Source organism: Artemia sp. Qi Xiang Cuo, chromosome 5, assembly GCF_049724085.1.
Source record: "Artemia sp. Qi Xiang Cuo chromosome 5, ASM4972408v1, whole genome shotgun sequence".
NCBI classification, from domain to species: Eukaryota; Metazoa; Arthropoda; class Branchiopoda; order Anostraca; family Artemiidae; genus Artemia; species Artemia sp. Qi Xiang Cuo.
Genome location: NC_142798.1, coordinates 74,278,517 through 74,295,301, shown reverse-complemented (window position 1 = coordinate 74,295,301; position 16,785 = coordinate 74,278,517). Strand labels below are relative to the sequence as shown.

General features: G+C 35.8%; 1 long non-coding RNA gene across 1 annotated transcript in view; it reads left to right on the top strand.

Moving 5' to 3' along the window:
* The first annotated feature begins 257 nt into the window (after positions 1-257).
* The window catches only part of LOC148952509 (uncharacterized), a 95,501-nt gene continuing 78,973 nt past the window's right edge, over positions 258-16,785 (top strand). Inside the window, exon 1 of the long non-coding RNA XR_016141771.1 lies at positions 258-346. This is a non-coding gene — a long non-coding RNA (uncharacterized LOC148952509). The remainder of the gene's footprint in view (positions 347-16,785) is intronic.

Sequence of the window (16,785 nt, the reverse complement as noted above, 5' to 3'; positions counted from 1 at the left end):
TAAAAACTCAACAATTACTTGTGTGCTCCCTCTTCAGCACAGAGCAGAAATTGTGGAAATTTAAAGAAATGGTGGGATGAATAAAAAAAATTAGTTTTCAAATTCCTTTGACTTAATATAGCTTTGATAAGATACGGCTCATTTACAGCTCTTGCTAGGATGGAGCAGAAAATAATGAGACCAGGCCTCTTCAAGTTGATAGGCTTTAGTTTGCAAGCAAATAGCGTGCCATCTATTTTTAGTAAACTTCTAATATTCAAATTTATGATAACTCTATAGAAAATTTCCTAGAGAGCAAATTTCTGACCACTTGAAGTTAAGGATGGGCAATTCTTAATTAACTTTGGTAAGTCTACAGTATAACTCATTCAGAAAAGGGTTCATTAAACAACCAATTCGTAGCTGTTCGAAATAGTGAAAAGTTTCAGTTGTATATCTATAGGGAATACCTTTTAAGGCAAGTCACAACTGGGGATAGACCAGATCTATTTAATAGGCCTACTTTGATTTCCAGTTTGGAGCAAATGTTAGGTTTTTCATCCTTGTGCTGCTCCATTATGACTTCTAGGTAAATTTCTGGTTGCAGGGCTTCTTCTTGTCTTTAAAAGTAGCTAAGATAGGTGAATGAAATGGTAAATTTGTAGTTGAGTAGGCTAGGCTACAGAACTTTGCTAGGATGACAGTAAATGCATCAGTAAAATTCTACTTTAGCAGTAAATATCTACCAAATCATTTTATTGACTTATGCATAAAGTGAATATACCACTTGATGCCTTTTTTATGCTGATTATGAATATAATAGGCTAATTAAAATTCTACTTTAGTTACTTTTGGCTATCTTGGAAAGGGGTTGGGTTAGGAAAATAAAACTTTCAGGGATGGATGTACATGCTAAGGTTTGTCCCAGGATGCTACTTTGAAGTACCTACCTCCACTCATCCCCCCTCTATATAGGCTAGTGGTAAATTACTGCACATTACTAGCCTAGTTGTTTTTAACTCATATTTCATCCTATATTACTATCATAAATATAAATCACTGCTTACCTTACACAACTTCTGCTTTTAACCTTGTTCATTAAAATATAGGCTATATCCAAAATCCTACTTAAATCCTAAGCCATTTAATTTTCAACCCATGCCCACTTTCTTTATGGTATATGAAACCAGGTTTGTTGTGATGTCACACTTGCCTTATCAGAAACCCTTACCCTTAAGGGTAGCAGGCACATGCCAAACAACTCTGTTGATAAGACCATTTAAACTGTATTAATTAGGGAAAGGATTTGACAACAGAGACCAGTAAAAATAACCTAATCCTTTTTAGAGGACAAATTATGTCATGGGAAGATGTTTTTGAAATTCCCCATCCTCCCAACCTTAAAATTTTCAAAAATTCTACTTTAGGAGCTTTTAAAATATTTCTAAAGCACTAAAAGATAGAGTGCTAAAAACATCAGAATCGACTTCAGAGGACACATATCACGGGAAAAGGTTTTTGAAATCACCCTTCCCCCCAAACTCAAAATTTTCTAAAATTCTACTTTAGAAGCTTTTAAAATATTTCTAAAGTACTAAAAGATACAGTGCTAAAAACATCAGAATCAACTTCAGAGGACACTTTATATGACGGGAAGATGTTTTTTAAATCCCCCTTCCCCCCAAACTCAAAATTTTCTAAAATTCTACTTTAGGAGCTTTTTAAATATTTCTAAAGCGCTAAGACATAGAGTGCTAAAAACATCAGAATCAACTTCAGAGGACACGTTATATCACGGGAAGATGTTTTTTAAATTCCCCCTCCACCCAAACTTAAAATTTTTCAAAATTCTGCTTTAGAAGCTTTTAAAATATTTAAAATATTTCTAAAGCGCTACGACATAGAACGCTACAGCCATCAGAATCAACTTTAGAGGACAATTTATGTCATGGGAAGATGTTTTTGAAATCCCCCTTCCCCCCAAACTCAAAATTTTCCAAAATTCTACTTTAGAAGCTTTTTAAATATTTCTAAAGCACTAATAGATAGAGCGCTAAAAACATCAGAATCGACTTCAGAGGACACGTTATATCACGGGAAGAGGCTTATGAAATCCCCCATCCCCCCAAACTCAAAATTTTCCAAATTTTTACTTTAGAAGCTTTTCTAAATATTTATAAAGCGATAAGACATAGAGCGCTAAAAACATCAGAATCATCTTTAGAGGACAAATTATATTATGGGAAGATGTTTTTGAAATCGCCCTTCCCCCCAAACTCTAAAAATTTTCCAAAATTCTACTTTAGAAGCTTTTAAAATATTTCTAAAGCACTAATAGATAGAGTGTTAAAAACATCAGAATCAACTTCAGAGGACACGTTATATTATGGGAAGATGCTTGTAAAATCCTCCTTCCCCCCAAACTCGACATGGTCAACTATTCTGGTGTATGATTATTTATTATTTATCCAAATCCCCTAGAGCTCGAGCACAAAAAAACTCAGAATCAACTTTAGAGGATTACTTATGTTATGGGAAGTTTTTTTAGATATCCCCCTTCAACCCAAACTCTAAGTTTTCCAAAATTTTAGTTTAGGAGCTTTTTAAATATTTCTAAAGCACTAATAGATAGAGTGCTAAAAACATCAGAATCTACTTTAGAGGAAAAATATTTTTAAGGGAAGATGTTTTTGAAATCCCCCGTCCCCCCAAACTCAAAATTTTCTAAAATTCTACTTTAGGATCATTTTAAACATTTCAAAGGCATTAAAACATAGAGTGCTACCAAAATCAGAATTAACTTTAGAGGACATTTTATATCATTGGAAGATGTTATTAAAATTCCCCTTCCCCCCAAACTCAATATTTTCCAAAATTTTACTTTAGAAGCTTTTTTAAATATTTCTAAAGCGCTAAGACATAGAGCGCTACAAACATCAGAATCATCTTTAGAGGACAAATTATATTATGGGAAGATGTTTTTGAAATTTTCCAAAATTCTACTTTAGAAGCTTTTAAAATATTTCTAAAGCACTAATAGATAGAGTGTTAAAAACATCAGAATCTACTTCAGAGGACACGGTATATCACAGGAAGATGTTTTGAAAATCCCCCTTCCCCCCAAACTCAAAATTTAAAAAAAATTCTACTTTAGAAGCTTTTAAAATATTTCTAAAGCACTAATAGATAGAGTGCTAAAAACATCAGAATTGAAATCCCCCTTCCCCCCAAACTCAAAATTTTCTAAAATTCTACTTTAGGAGCTTTTTAAATATTTCTAAAGCGCTAATAGATAGAGTGTTAAAAACATCAGAATCGACTTCAGAGGACACGGTATATCACGGGAAGAGGTTTTGAAAATCCCCCTTCCCCCCAAACTCAAAATTTTAAAAAAATTCTACTTTAGAAGCTTTTAAAATATTTCTAAAGCACTAATAGATAGAGTGCTAAAAACATCAGAATTGAAATCCCCCGTCCCCCTAAACTCAAAATTTTCTAAAATTCTACTTTAGGAGCTTTTTAAATATTTTCAAAGCGCTAAAACATAGAGTGATAAAAACATAAGAATTGCCTTCAAGGGCCGGATTATATCACAGGAAGATGTTTTTAAAATCACCCTTCCCCCAAACTCAAAATTTTACTTTCGAAGGTTTTTTAAATATTTCTAAAGCGCTAAGACATAGAGCGCTACAAACATCAGAATCAACTTTAGAGGATAAATTATGTTATGGGAAGATGTTTTTGAAATCCCCCTTTCCCCCAAACTCAAAATTTTCCAAAATTCTACTTTAGAAGCTTTTAAAATATTTCTAAAGCCCTAATAGATAGTGCTAAAAACATCAGAATCAACTAGGATATTTACATCTGTTAAGAAGCGACTATTTCAAATGCAGGAAAAACCCATACTAAGTTGACCTATCTTTCCAATATATTTATAACCCAATTCACTGTTATCTTTGTTAGACTATTCCCGCTGTTTAACAATGAAACAATTAATTAAAGCCGCAACAGATATTAGGAGTTACAGCTTCAGTCTGTAAATGACAATTATTGAGATATGTCTTGCAATTTTTGTGAAATAAATTTCTGTGGTGGTATTGTTCAATTTTCTACTGTTGAGGCAGTTTTAGAGTTGTATTATAACCTTGGCATGTTATTGAGAAGCAGGAATTGGGATATTTGCGGCCAGATTTGCATAAAATATAAAAATTTACTCTGTTGCCAGGAGTCTAGGCTTATACCTATCCGAGGTGGCCGTGAATATTCTCAGGTAAAGTGTAATTTTTCAAAATCGATCTATGACAAAACATGGATGGCTCGTTCACACCTTTCTTTCTTCGCTTGTCCTGTGTGGCACCCTGGCCTCTCTAATGAAGCAACACGAAAAATTGAAAATGTCCAAAAGAGAGCTCTAAAAATTATTTTTAAAGAGGGCAAGATACCGTATTTGTATTTGTTAAATATTTCAAACCTAGAGACCCTCGAGAGACGAAGAAATAATTTGTGCCTCCGTTTTGCAAAAAATGCCATAACAAACCCTCGGACGGCAAGTATTTTCCCCAAATGTCACTCCCCATCCAGATTACGGCCGCCTCGAGCTGTTTCTGATCCTATTCCTGTTTTGTCCCCCATTCACTGTGTTACTTCGAGATATGAAAAAACTTTTGTCCCCTTTATTACAGGTAAATTGAATAAAATGTCCCAATAGTTTCTTTTTCTTACTTTCTTATCTTTATCTTATCTTTAGCTATAACTGACACAATTAATAGTTTCTAATTTGTACCTAACCAATTTCTTGTATTGCCAGTGTAGCAAGTGTTTCATAAATTTTTATTTCAATGTCATGTTCGAACTTATTTTTTACTTCATATTTTTATCTTTTACCTGACCTCAGAATTTTGATCTTTTTATTTGACTTGATTTGTGTGTTATTGTCTGTTATTTGACTCAGAATGCGAATTCGGCCTTCAAAGGCTAGTGATAGTTCATTTTTGGAATAAATCTTATCTTAGCTTATCTTACCTTTCTGAGCTAGAAAATTTCCGTTTTTTTATGATTTGGCTTCAAATACCGCCTCCAAGGGAGGATTTCATTATCAACAATGTTACTTGTTGTAAACAAACCTTTGTGGATTGGAGCCAGTTCTGAAGAGAGGTTTGTATGTACATATGTCATTCAAACTTCGCTCCTTTGGGAGGAGAAGGAGTCATTGTTGAGATACATGAAGCCCAATTTGGGAAGCGTAAATATAATAGTGGTCGGATTGTCAAGGGTAAATGGGTATTTGGTGGAATAGAGCGAGGAACTGGTAATTCATTCATGGTTTCTGTGCCGGATAGAAGTAGTGCCACGTTGTTGGGAATTATCCAAAACCGAATCCTGCCAGGACAACAATTATCAGCGACTGTTGGAGGGCCTACGATTGCCTGGCTAGCCAGGGCTATCAGCATTTACGCGTCAACCACAGTATAAATTTTTTTGACCCTGCAACATGTGCTCACAGACAAAACATTGAAAGACACTGGCATGACGTTTAAGACAAGATACACAGATATGGCAGAAAAGAAGAACATATTGAAGGAAATATGGCAGAGTACTATTTCAAAAAAAAAATATTCAATCTCCTCTAGAATGCACCATTTCTTGAAATATATATCGGAGCTTTATAACCCCAAAAAATTTTTTTTTATGGGTATTATTTACTAATTAATGTTTAAAACGTAGTAACAGAAAATTTGGCAATTTACGGTATCTAACCCCATTTGTTCTTAAAGCAATTCAAATGTTTTTGTCCAAATAGTTTAGTGTAGCAACCTTCATTCTTGAAGCTACGAGACATTATTAAAGTGTAAGGAGGGAGGGGGAGAGAGGGGGCAGAAGTAAATATTTGACTATAGATTATTCGGTACTTGTGCATTATAAATAACCCACCACTATACACAAAAGAAGTTAAGTTTGGTTACTGCTAATGAAATAAAATAAAATAGGATAGGATTTAGTTTAGAAACAAATTTGGGCTATATATTTGCACATTAGGGGGTGGGGGGTAAATCATAGCATATATTAAATACATAACATAACCTAGGTACCTTTTTCCCTCCCTAAACCCAAAAAACAACAGTTTAAATATTGTAAACACAATAAAAAATCATGCTTTGCAATCCATTTGTCAAACAAATACCCGTTCGTCTGGTTTCCTTGTACAGTCTATAGCGGTGGGTTATTTATAATACACAAGTACCAAATAGTCTATATTCGTTTTGATCATTTTTTTTTTGGAAACCCCTTAACATTTTGAGTTGGGTAACCACATAAAACATTCAAATAGCTTAATCCTATAATGTTGAAAAATATTGCTTTTCTTTTTTACATCCGTGATTTAAAATATATAAAAAATGTTGGAACTTATATAAAAATTTCCTTTCTAGGGTGCAAAGCTTAGTTGAAAGGAGATTTGATAGCGGGGGGAGGGGCTGGCGGGGGCGGGGGTCAGCAACCTGCTCGTGGTGCCCCTGCTTATACTAATCTAAGCTGACCATTTCATTGCAACGTGTTGCACCGGAATAATACTCTAAAATCTGGTTGATAAATTGCCTGTCTAACAAATTTGTCTGAGTTTCGTAAAAGGGGGAAACAACCCCTAAAAGTAAAAGATTTTAATAAAACTCATACCATCAAATTTGTGGTTCTTGGCGAATACCCGCCGGAAAATCCCCCGGAAAATACCTCCCCGAAGAAAATACCCCCCCCCCCCACGGGAAATACCCTCACGGAAAATCCCCCCTCCCCCAAAAAAAATACCCCCGTGGAAAATAAGGCTTTTCAAATTTCAAATTATCAACCAGATTTTAGAGTATGAAGGGGGAATGGGATGAATGGTAAGGGGGATTTCAAAAACTTTGAATAACCTTTAAAAATTTGTGAGTTATAGTAACGGAACCTTGCAAAATAGATCTCCTGTTTAAATGAAGTACAACATAATTGTTTTCAGCTTCAAAACTTTGCTCAATCCCAACTTATACGGTTTTAAATGTATGCAAATACATTTCCTAAATTTTGGAAATAAAACATTCATATCAAAATTCTGCTCAAATAACTGAAATTGCATTTTCAGAACTAAAGCCAGAGAAAAAGAAACGGATAACTGAAAATTAAGGTAAAATGTTGTTTTGTCAAAATTTCAATGGGTAATGGGTATTTCAAAAACATCTTCCCATGACATAAAAAACATCTTCCCATAACATAAATTGTCCTCTAAAGTTGATTCTGATGTTTGTTGTGCTCTATGTCTTAGCGCTTTAGAAATATTTAAAAAGCTCCTAAAGTAGAATTTTGGAAAATTTTGAGTTTGGGGGGAAGGGGGATTTCAAAAACATCTTCCCATAACATAATTTATCCTCTACAGTTTATTCTGATTTTTGTAGCGCTCTATGTCTTAGCGCTTTAGAAATATTTAAAAAAGATTCGAAAGTATAAATTATAAAAATTTTTAATTTGGGGAGAAGGGGTATTCTAAAAACCTCTTCCCGTTATCTAACTTGTCCTCTGAAGTCGAGTCTGATGTTTTTAGCTCACTATGTCTTAGTGCTTTAGAAATATTTAAAAAGCTCCTAAAGTAGAATTTTAGAAAATTTTGAGTTTGGGGGGAAGAGGGATTTCACAAACATCTTCCCATAACATAATTTATCCTCTACAGTTGATTCTGATGTTTGTAGCACTCTATGTCTTAGCGCTTTAGAAATATTTAAAAAAAACTTTAAAAGCAAAATTTTGGAAAATTTTGAGTTTGGGGGAAGGGGGATTTCAAAAACATCGTCCCATAACATAATTTGTCCTCTGAAGTCGATTCCAATATTTTTTGCGCTCTATCTATTAGTGATTTTGAAATATTTAAAAATCTACTAAAGTATAATTTTGGAAAATTTTGAGTTTGGGGGGAAGGGGGATTTAAAAAATATCTTCCCGTAACAAAATTTTTCCTCTGACGTCGATTCTGATGTTTTATGCAGTCTATCTATTAGTGCTTTAGAAATATTTTAAAAGCTTCTAAAGTAGAATTTTAGAAAATTTTGAGTTTGGGGGGATAGGGGAATTTAAAAACATCTTCCCATAATATAATTTGTCCTCTGAAGATGATTCTGATGTTTGTAGCGCTCTATGTCTTAGCGCTTTAGAAATATTTAAAAAGCTCCTAAAGTAGAATTTTAGAAAATTTCGAGTTTGGGGGGAAGGGGGGTTTTAAAAACATCTTGCTATGATACACCGTGTCCTCATAAGTCAATTGTGATGTTTTTAGCACTCTGTCGAATAGTGATTTAAAAATATTTTAAAAGCTTCTAAAATAGAATTTTGGGAATTTTTGAGTTAGGGGGTAAGGGGGATTTCAAAAACATCTTCCCATAATATAATTTGTCCTCTAAAGATGATTCTGATGTTTGTAGCGCTCTATGTCTTAGCGCTTTAGAAATATTTTAAAAGCTTCCAAAGTATAATTTTGGAAAATATTGAGTTTGGGGGGAAGGGGAATTTTAAAAACCTCTTCACATGATATAAAATGTCCTCTGAAGTCAATTCTGATGTTTTTAGCACTCTATGTATTAGTGCTTTAGAAATATTTAAAAAGCTCCTAAAGTAGAATTTTTGAAAATTTTGAGTTTGGGGGGAAGAGGGATTTCAAAAACATCTTCCCATAACATAATTTATCCTCTACAGTTGATTCTGATGTTTGTAGCACTCTATGTCTTAGTGCTTTAGAAATATTTAAAAAAACTTCGAAAGGAAAATTTTGGAAAATTTTGAGTTTGGGGGGAAGGGGGATTTCAAAAACATCTTCCCATAACATAATTTGTCCTCTGAAGTCGATTCCGATATTTGTAGCGCTCTATCTATTAGTGCTTCTGAAATATTTAAAAAGCTTCTAAAGTAGAATTTTTGAAAATTTTGAGTTTGGGGGGAAGGGGGATTTCAAAAACATCTTCCCGTAACAATATTTGTCCTCTGAAGTCGATTCTGGTGTTTTTGCACTCTATCTATTAGTGCTTTAGAAATATTTTAAAAGCTTCTAAAGTAGAATTTTGGAAAATTTTGAGTTTGGGGGAGGGGGGATTTCAAAAATATCTTCCCATAATATAATTTGTCCTCTAAAGATGATTCTGATGTTTGTAGCGGTCTATGTCTTAGTGCTTTAGAAATATTTAGAAAGCTTCTAAAATAGAAATTTTAGAAAATTTCGAGTTTGGGGGGGAGGGGGATTTTCAAAACCTCTTCCCGTGATATACCATGTCCTCTGAAGTCGATTCTGATGTTTTTAACACTCTATCTATTAGTGTTTTAGAAATATTTTAAAAGCTTCTAAAGTAAAATTTTGGAAATTTTTGAGTTTTGGGGGAAGGGGGATTTCAAAAAAATCTTCCCATAACATAATTTGTCCTCTAAAGTTGATTCTGATGTTTTTAGCGCTCTATGTATTAGCGCTTTAGAAATATTTAAAAAAGCTTGTAAAGTAGAAATTTGAAAATTTTGAGTTTGGGGGGAAGGGGGATTTCAAAAACATCTTCCCTTGATATAACATGTCCTCTGAAGCCGATTTTGATGTTTTTAGCACTCTATGTATTCGCACTTTAGAAATATTTATAAATCTCCTAAATAAGAATTTTAGAAAATTTTTGAGTTTGGGGGGAAGGGGGATTTTAAAAGCCTCTTCCCGTGATATAACGTGTCCTCTGAAGTCGATTCTGATGTTTTTAGCACTCTTATGTCTTAGCGCTTTAGAAATATTTAAAAAGCTCATAAATTATAATTTTTGAAACTTTTGAGTTTGGGGGGAAGGGGGATTTTAAAAACCTCTTCCCGTGATATAACGTGTCCTCTGAAGTCGATTCTGATGTTTTTAGCACTGTATCTTTTAGTACTTTAGAAATATTTTAAAAGCTTCTAAACTAGAATTTTAAAAAATTTTGAGTTTGGGGGGAAGGGTGATTTCAAAAACCTCTTCCCGTGATATAATGTGTCCTCTGAAGTCGATTCTGATGTTTTTAGCACTCTATCTATTAGTGCTTTAGAAATATTTAAAAAGCTTCTAAAGTAGAATTTTGGAAAATTTGGAGTTTGGGGGGAAGGGGGATTTCAAAAACATCTTCCCATGACATAAATTGTCATCTAAAGTTGATTCTGATGTCTGTTGCGCTCTGTGTCGTAGCGCTTTAGAAATATTTAAAATATTTTAAAAGCTTCTAAAGTAGAATTTTGAAAAATTTTGAGTTTGGGGGGAGGGGGGATTTCAAAAACATCTTCCCATGATATAATGTGTCCTCTGAAGTCAAGTCTGATGTTTTTAGCACTGTATCTTGTAATACTTTAGAAATATTTTAAAAGCTTCTAAAGTAAAATTTTAGAAAATTTTTAGTGTGGGGGGAAGGTTGATTTCAAAAACCCCTTCCCATGATATAACGCGCCCTCTGAAGTCGATTCTGATGTTCTTAGCACTCTATCTTTTAGTACTTTAGAAATATTTTAAAAGCTTCTAAAGTAGAATTTTAGAAAATTTTAAGTTTGGGTGGAAGGGGAATTTCAAAAACATCTTCCCATGACATAATTTGTCCTCTAAAAAGGATTAGGTGATTTTTACTAGTCTCTCTTGTCAAATCCTTTCCCTAATTGATACAGTTTAAATGGTCTTATCAACAGAGTTGTTTGGCATGTGCCTGCTACCCTTAAGGGTAAGGGTTTCTGATAAGGCAAGTGTGACATCACAACAAACCTGGTTTCATATACCATAAAGAAAGTCAGCATGGGTTGAAAATTAAATGGCTTAGGATTTAAATAGGATTTTGGATATATATTTTAATGAACAAGGTTAAAAGCAGAAGTTGTGTAAGGTAAGCAGTGATTTATATTTATGATAGTAATATAGGATGAAATATGAGTTAAAAACAACTAGTAATGTGCAGTAATTTACCATTATATAGGGGGGGGATGAGTGGAGTTAGGTACTTCAAAGTACCTTCCCGGGACAAACCTTAGCGTGTACATCCATCCCTGAAAGTTTCATTTTCCTAACCTAACCCCTTTCCAAGATAGCCAAAAGTAACTAATGTAGAATTTTACCAATTTTGTTTCTGATGTAAATGGGAGGTAAGTTTAAACTTTACCCCCCCCCCCTTAATGTAGAAGTATATACCATGAATTGGCATATATAGGGGGTGGGGGCTGAAATTCATTTCCGATAGAAATGATTATTATATTCGTAATCAGCATAAAAAAAGGCATCAAGTGGTATATTCACTTTATGCGTAGGTCAATAATATGATTTGGTAGATATTTACCCCATTGCATATTCAATTTTAACCTAACCTATAGCCCATAGGCCTTTAATTTATTTCCCATGCATTTATTGATTCCCAATTTTGTCACTCTTGATTCAATTTACAGGCAAACTGGTTTGTATCAAGACTGATGCAAACACAGGCATATAAGCCATAAGCCTATGAAATATAAATAAAAGGTATTTTTCAAACCTATGGACAAAGGGGGAAGGGTCCTGACCTGGTAAATATCTACCAAATCATATTATTGAGTTAGGAATATAGTGAATACACCATTCGTTGCCTTTTTATGCTGATTATTAATAGCCTATAATAATCATTTCTATCAGAAATGAATTTTAGCCCCCCCCCTATATATGCCAATTCAGGGTATATAGTTCTACATTAGGGGGGGGGGGTGTTGATAAAGTTTAAATTTACCTCCTATTTACATCAGAAACAAAATTTGCCCCCACCCCCCTAATGTAGAAATATATGCCCTGAATTGGCATATATAGGGGGGGGGGGGTTGAAATTTATTTCTGATAGAAATGATTATTATATTCAAAATCAGCATAAAAAAGGCATCAAATGGTGTATTCACTTTATTCCTAACTAGATAATATGATTTGGTATATATTTACCCCTGACCTTTGATGGCATTTAAGAATCTGTGTGTTATAAAAGTGAAACCTTGTAAAATAGATCTTGTAAAATGCTCAAAAAGGAAATCTTTGATCTAAGATTTTAAATCTTTTGTTGTTTTTATGCAATTGTCTTTCATCATTCTGCTCTCATCAGTGGTCAGAGAACAATGATGAGTATATCAACAAAGTTCTCTCATCATTGTTCTATATGGCAGAAAGATGGTGTTTTTCATGCTTTTTGCTAACATCAATGAGCTGTAAGATCTTAGTGCTAAGAAACAGCCCTATTGATATGGGCCTAAAATTTTACTCAAATAACAGAAATTACATTTTCAGAACAAAAGCCAGAGAAAAAGAAACTGATAACTGAAAATTGAGGTATAATGTTGTTTTTCTTTTTCAAAATTTCAATAAGTATGTCTGTCATGTTCGCAAATTTCATGACCCTCTAGAGGGAGAAGGAGAGGAGGTAGGTACTACAAAATACCTTCCTGGGACATACTTTAGTCTGTAGACCCATCCCTGAAAGTTTCACTTTCCTAACCTAAACCCTTTTGAAGATAGCCAAAAGTAGCTAAACTAGAACTTTATCAATACTCACTTGATGCCTTATTTGTATACTCTTTCATAATTCAATAATCACTACTAGGGAAAATTATATTTTGATCCCTTTATGGGACCCCAAAAGGTAAAACAGTCCCTAGTAGGCCTAACCATCAGTTTTAAAAGATTGCCTAGTGATAAAACGTAAAATTCTAAATGAGCTACTTTTTACTATCTTGGAAAGGGGCTAGGGTAAAAAAAAAATGAAACTTTCAGCGATAAATCCAGGGCCAAAAACATACTCTGGGAAGGTAGGGTAAAGATCTCCTTTTGGGGAATACCACCTTTTTTGGCATTCCAGAAAAATAGAGACATATGCCAAACCAAGATGGGGTCTAACAAGAGCCTTAAAAAGTTTTATGAATATTGTTACCTCTCAGCTAATGATGGTCCTTTTTAGCAGACCAAGGATAGAGTTTTCTTGGGAGACAACATGATGGATGTGGCTGTGGAGCCTCAACCTCTCATTAATGATCTCACCAAGGTCCCTTTCTTCTTTTCTTTTCACTAGATGGTCCCTTAAATTAGTGATTAGATTTAAAATTAAATAGGTAGCCATTGGGTTATTAGATTATTGGGAATTGTGACTTCTGATAAGGAGACGTGTTAAGAAAACAATTCTTACTTTAAAATATGTATAATGATCCTGGTTAACATATTATCCAAGGGGATGTAGAAAGTCTCGATGTTTATTTATTTGAAATAGAAACCCAGGTCACCTAGAACAGAAAGGTAAGAATATTACATCCTTCCTCCTTTCCAAACTAGCGAGCTGGTACAAAACATAATAAACAAATTCCACTTTTAAATACTAAACACACTGCCATAATACATTACTATATTTCTTTATGAGGAGGCGCTAGGCTCGCCCCCCCCCTTTTTTTTCACAATGTTCACTTCACTTTTGAAACAGGGGGGTGGTGATATTCCTTTAATTCACGGATTACTATTTCACAGGTTAGGCCTCTGGACTGGCTTCACAGCGCGACCGGTACGGGTTATGTAGGGGGTATCATGGAGTTCTGTATGGGTCATATGACTGGTGCTTGGTACAGGTATGGGCCTGTTAAATGTTGGGCTATGAACGTGAGTAAAGGGTTTCAGATGGTTTTCATCTGGTGTTCTAGGGACAGGGGTAGGTATTGTTTCTGATAGATCAGTGGTGTGGTTGGAGTATCTGTATGGGGAATCTCTTCAGTTGTGGTGGCGTCTGGTGACTGAGGTTGCTGACAGACTATCTTTATGTGGCGCCTGTTCCTTCTGTAGGTTGCTCCGTCGTTTGTCTTGACTATGTAGGATCTGGGATTCACATCTGCACTTTTGACAATGCCTGCCTGCCAGAGTTTACTGTGGATTTGGGCCTGTACAGGTTGTCCAATTTGACTGTCGATTATAGTACTTGCTCTGGCGTGACTGTTGCTTCATTCGATTCTGTCAAAATTGCTTGTGGTTAATGGTCTTTGGTACAAGCAATTCTTTGGTGCATGGGATTATTGATCTGAGGTTTCTGCTCATTAGCAATTGTGATAGGGAGGCCAGACCATCAATTGGGGTGTTCCTGTACTCTAGCAACGCCAGCTCAAAATCATTTCCAGCAATATCGGTTTTACTCAGGATATCTTTGGCTGTCTGTACGGACCTTTCCGCCAATCTATTTGATTGGGGGAAATGTGGTGAGGATGTGGTCTGAGATATTTCCCAATCCGATATGAATTTTTGGAAGACAGATGATGTAAATTGTGGGCCGTTGTCGGTAATGAGCATACGAGGAATTCCATAACGAGCAAAGTGCTTTTTCAGTTACGTAATTATTTGGTGAGCATTTGTACTGCTTCCCAATCTATCAACTTCGAAAAATCGACTGTAATAGTCGACCGTAATGAGGAAGTATTCTCCGTTTTTGTAAAAGAGGTCGCAACCGCGTTTTTCCCATGGTAAGTCAGGGATGTCATGTGGCCTCAAGGGCTCTTTCTGGTTAGAGTTCTGGAGTCTGGTGCATGCATAGCAGTGTTTGATGTATTCCTCAATATCTTTTGTCATCCTTGGCCAAAAAATGACTGAGCGAGCACGCTGTTTAGTTTTTTTCGATACCCAGATGTGATGCGTGTATGCAGTTGAGTATATCTTTGCGGGAGTTTTTGGGTATGACCAGGCGATCTCCTTTTAGTATAATTTGGTCTATGACCGTTAGGTCATGCCGGACATTCCAGAATGGGATGAGAATTGCTGGGAGGTTTCTTCTGGATGCTGGCCAACCACTTTTGATTGTCTTAGAAAGCTCAACCAATCGAGTGTCAGCTGCTGTCTCTAGTTTGAGATTTTTAAGTCTGTCATTGCTGATTGGTTGGATTGACATAATAGAATGCACATATGATTTGATATCTTTTTGCATCTCTCCATCCTCTTCAGGGAGATGCATGCATGACAGGGCATCGGCAACTGAAATCTCTTTGCCCGGGTGGAATGTTATGGTGAAGTCGTATGGTTGGATTCTCAGTAGCATGTACTGGAGTCTCGGTGACGACTTTGATATTGGGCAATTCAGGATCACTTGGAGAGGCTTGTGATCCGATATGATTATGAACTTCTGGCCATAGAGGTATTGGTGGTAGTGTATGCAGCCAAAGAGAATAGCATATAGTTCCTTTTCTATCTGCGAGTAGTTCTGTTCGGTGGTGTTCAAAGAGCGTGATGCAAAGGAGATTGACTTCCCATTTTGAATAAGGGTGGCTCCTAGGCCAAACTTCGAAGCGTCAACTTGTAGTTCAATGTTCCCTGCTTTTGGATAAAAAAATGTCAATGAGCTGCAAATGGATTCTTTGATGTTGTTCAATGCTATATCGTGTTGTGGCTCCCACTTGAGCTGTCGCTGATTTACCAGGTTATGTAGGGGCTGATTTAGTGATGCTAGATTGGGAATGTACCTTGCTAGGTAGTTCATCATTCCCAGTATGGTCTGTAGTTCATCCTTGGTAGGTGGGGGTCTTATTTCTTTCAGTGCACGGACCTTTTGTGGTTCTGGGTGGATACCACCTTTTGATATTATGTGTCCAAAGTATGGTGTGCTGTTGCACCCAAACACACATTTTTTTAGGTTGAATTTCACAGTCCTTTTGCGTGCTCTGATTAGTGCACTGCGAACATTTGCGTTGTGCTCCTCTATGGTTTCCCCAGATATAATGATGTCATCGACTATCACTGGAAAACCTTTAATGCCTTCAAATGGCTCTTCCATACGGCGTTGAAATTCATCCTGCGCTGAAATCAACCCAAACGGCATGCGTTTGAACATGTATCGGCCGTATGGAGTGTTAAATGTTGTTAGTTGAGATGATTTGTTGTCAAGGACGAGAGACCAATATCCGTGACGGGTATCCAGCTTGGTGAAAAATTTAGCACCAGAGTGTTTTAGTATTACTTCGTCAAATGTGGGCATTGGGGGGTGGGGTCTTTTGATGGCCTTGTTCAGGTCCTGTGGGTCAATGCAGACCCGGAGGCTTTTGTCAGGCTTTTCGACCACATCTGCAGCATTTACCCAATCTGTGGGGTAAGTAACCTTTTTGATGACCCCAAGTGCCTCCATCCTGTCTAGTTCCTTCTTGAACCTGTTTTAGAGAGATATTGGGATGCGTCTGGCTGGTACAGCCTTAGGTTCAGTTCCTTCTTTGAGTGTTATGTGACACTCACCTTCAAGCTGTCCTATACCTTGAAATACGTCTTTGAATTCCTCGATGAATGGGTTTGGTTTTGTCACAGTAAGTATCAGCTTAATTAATTTTAGTTTCTTGCTGGTTTCGAAGCCTAGGATTGGGAAGGGGACGTCTTTCACTATGAAGAAGGGCTCTGTCTCAGTGCATCCGTTGGTATATGCGCAGTTAAGGCTGCAAACGCCAAGTGTTGGAATCTTCTGTCCTCCAAAATTAGTAAGAATTTGTAGCGTCTTATTGATTTTGGGCCTTGGTTTAAGGGTATTAAATAATGTTTAAGGCATGATGTTGGCTTGTGCACCTGTGTCAATTTCGAAAATGATACTGATATGTTTGTTGATTATGAGCTTCACATATGGTTGATCATCCCCTTTGTTCATGTTTATGGTGTCTATGAAGAGCTCATCATTGCTGTCTGGTTGATGCTCGTTTGTTTGATGTTGTTGATTTATTACGTTCACCACCTTTTTGCTGCTTTTGCAAACCTTTGCAAAATGGTTTGGTTTTTCACAGTTACTGCATATTTTTCCTTTTGCGGGGCATTTG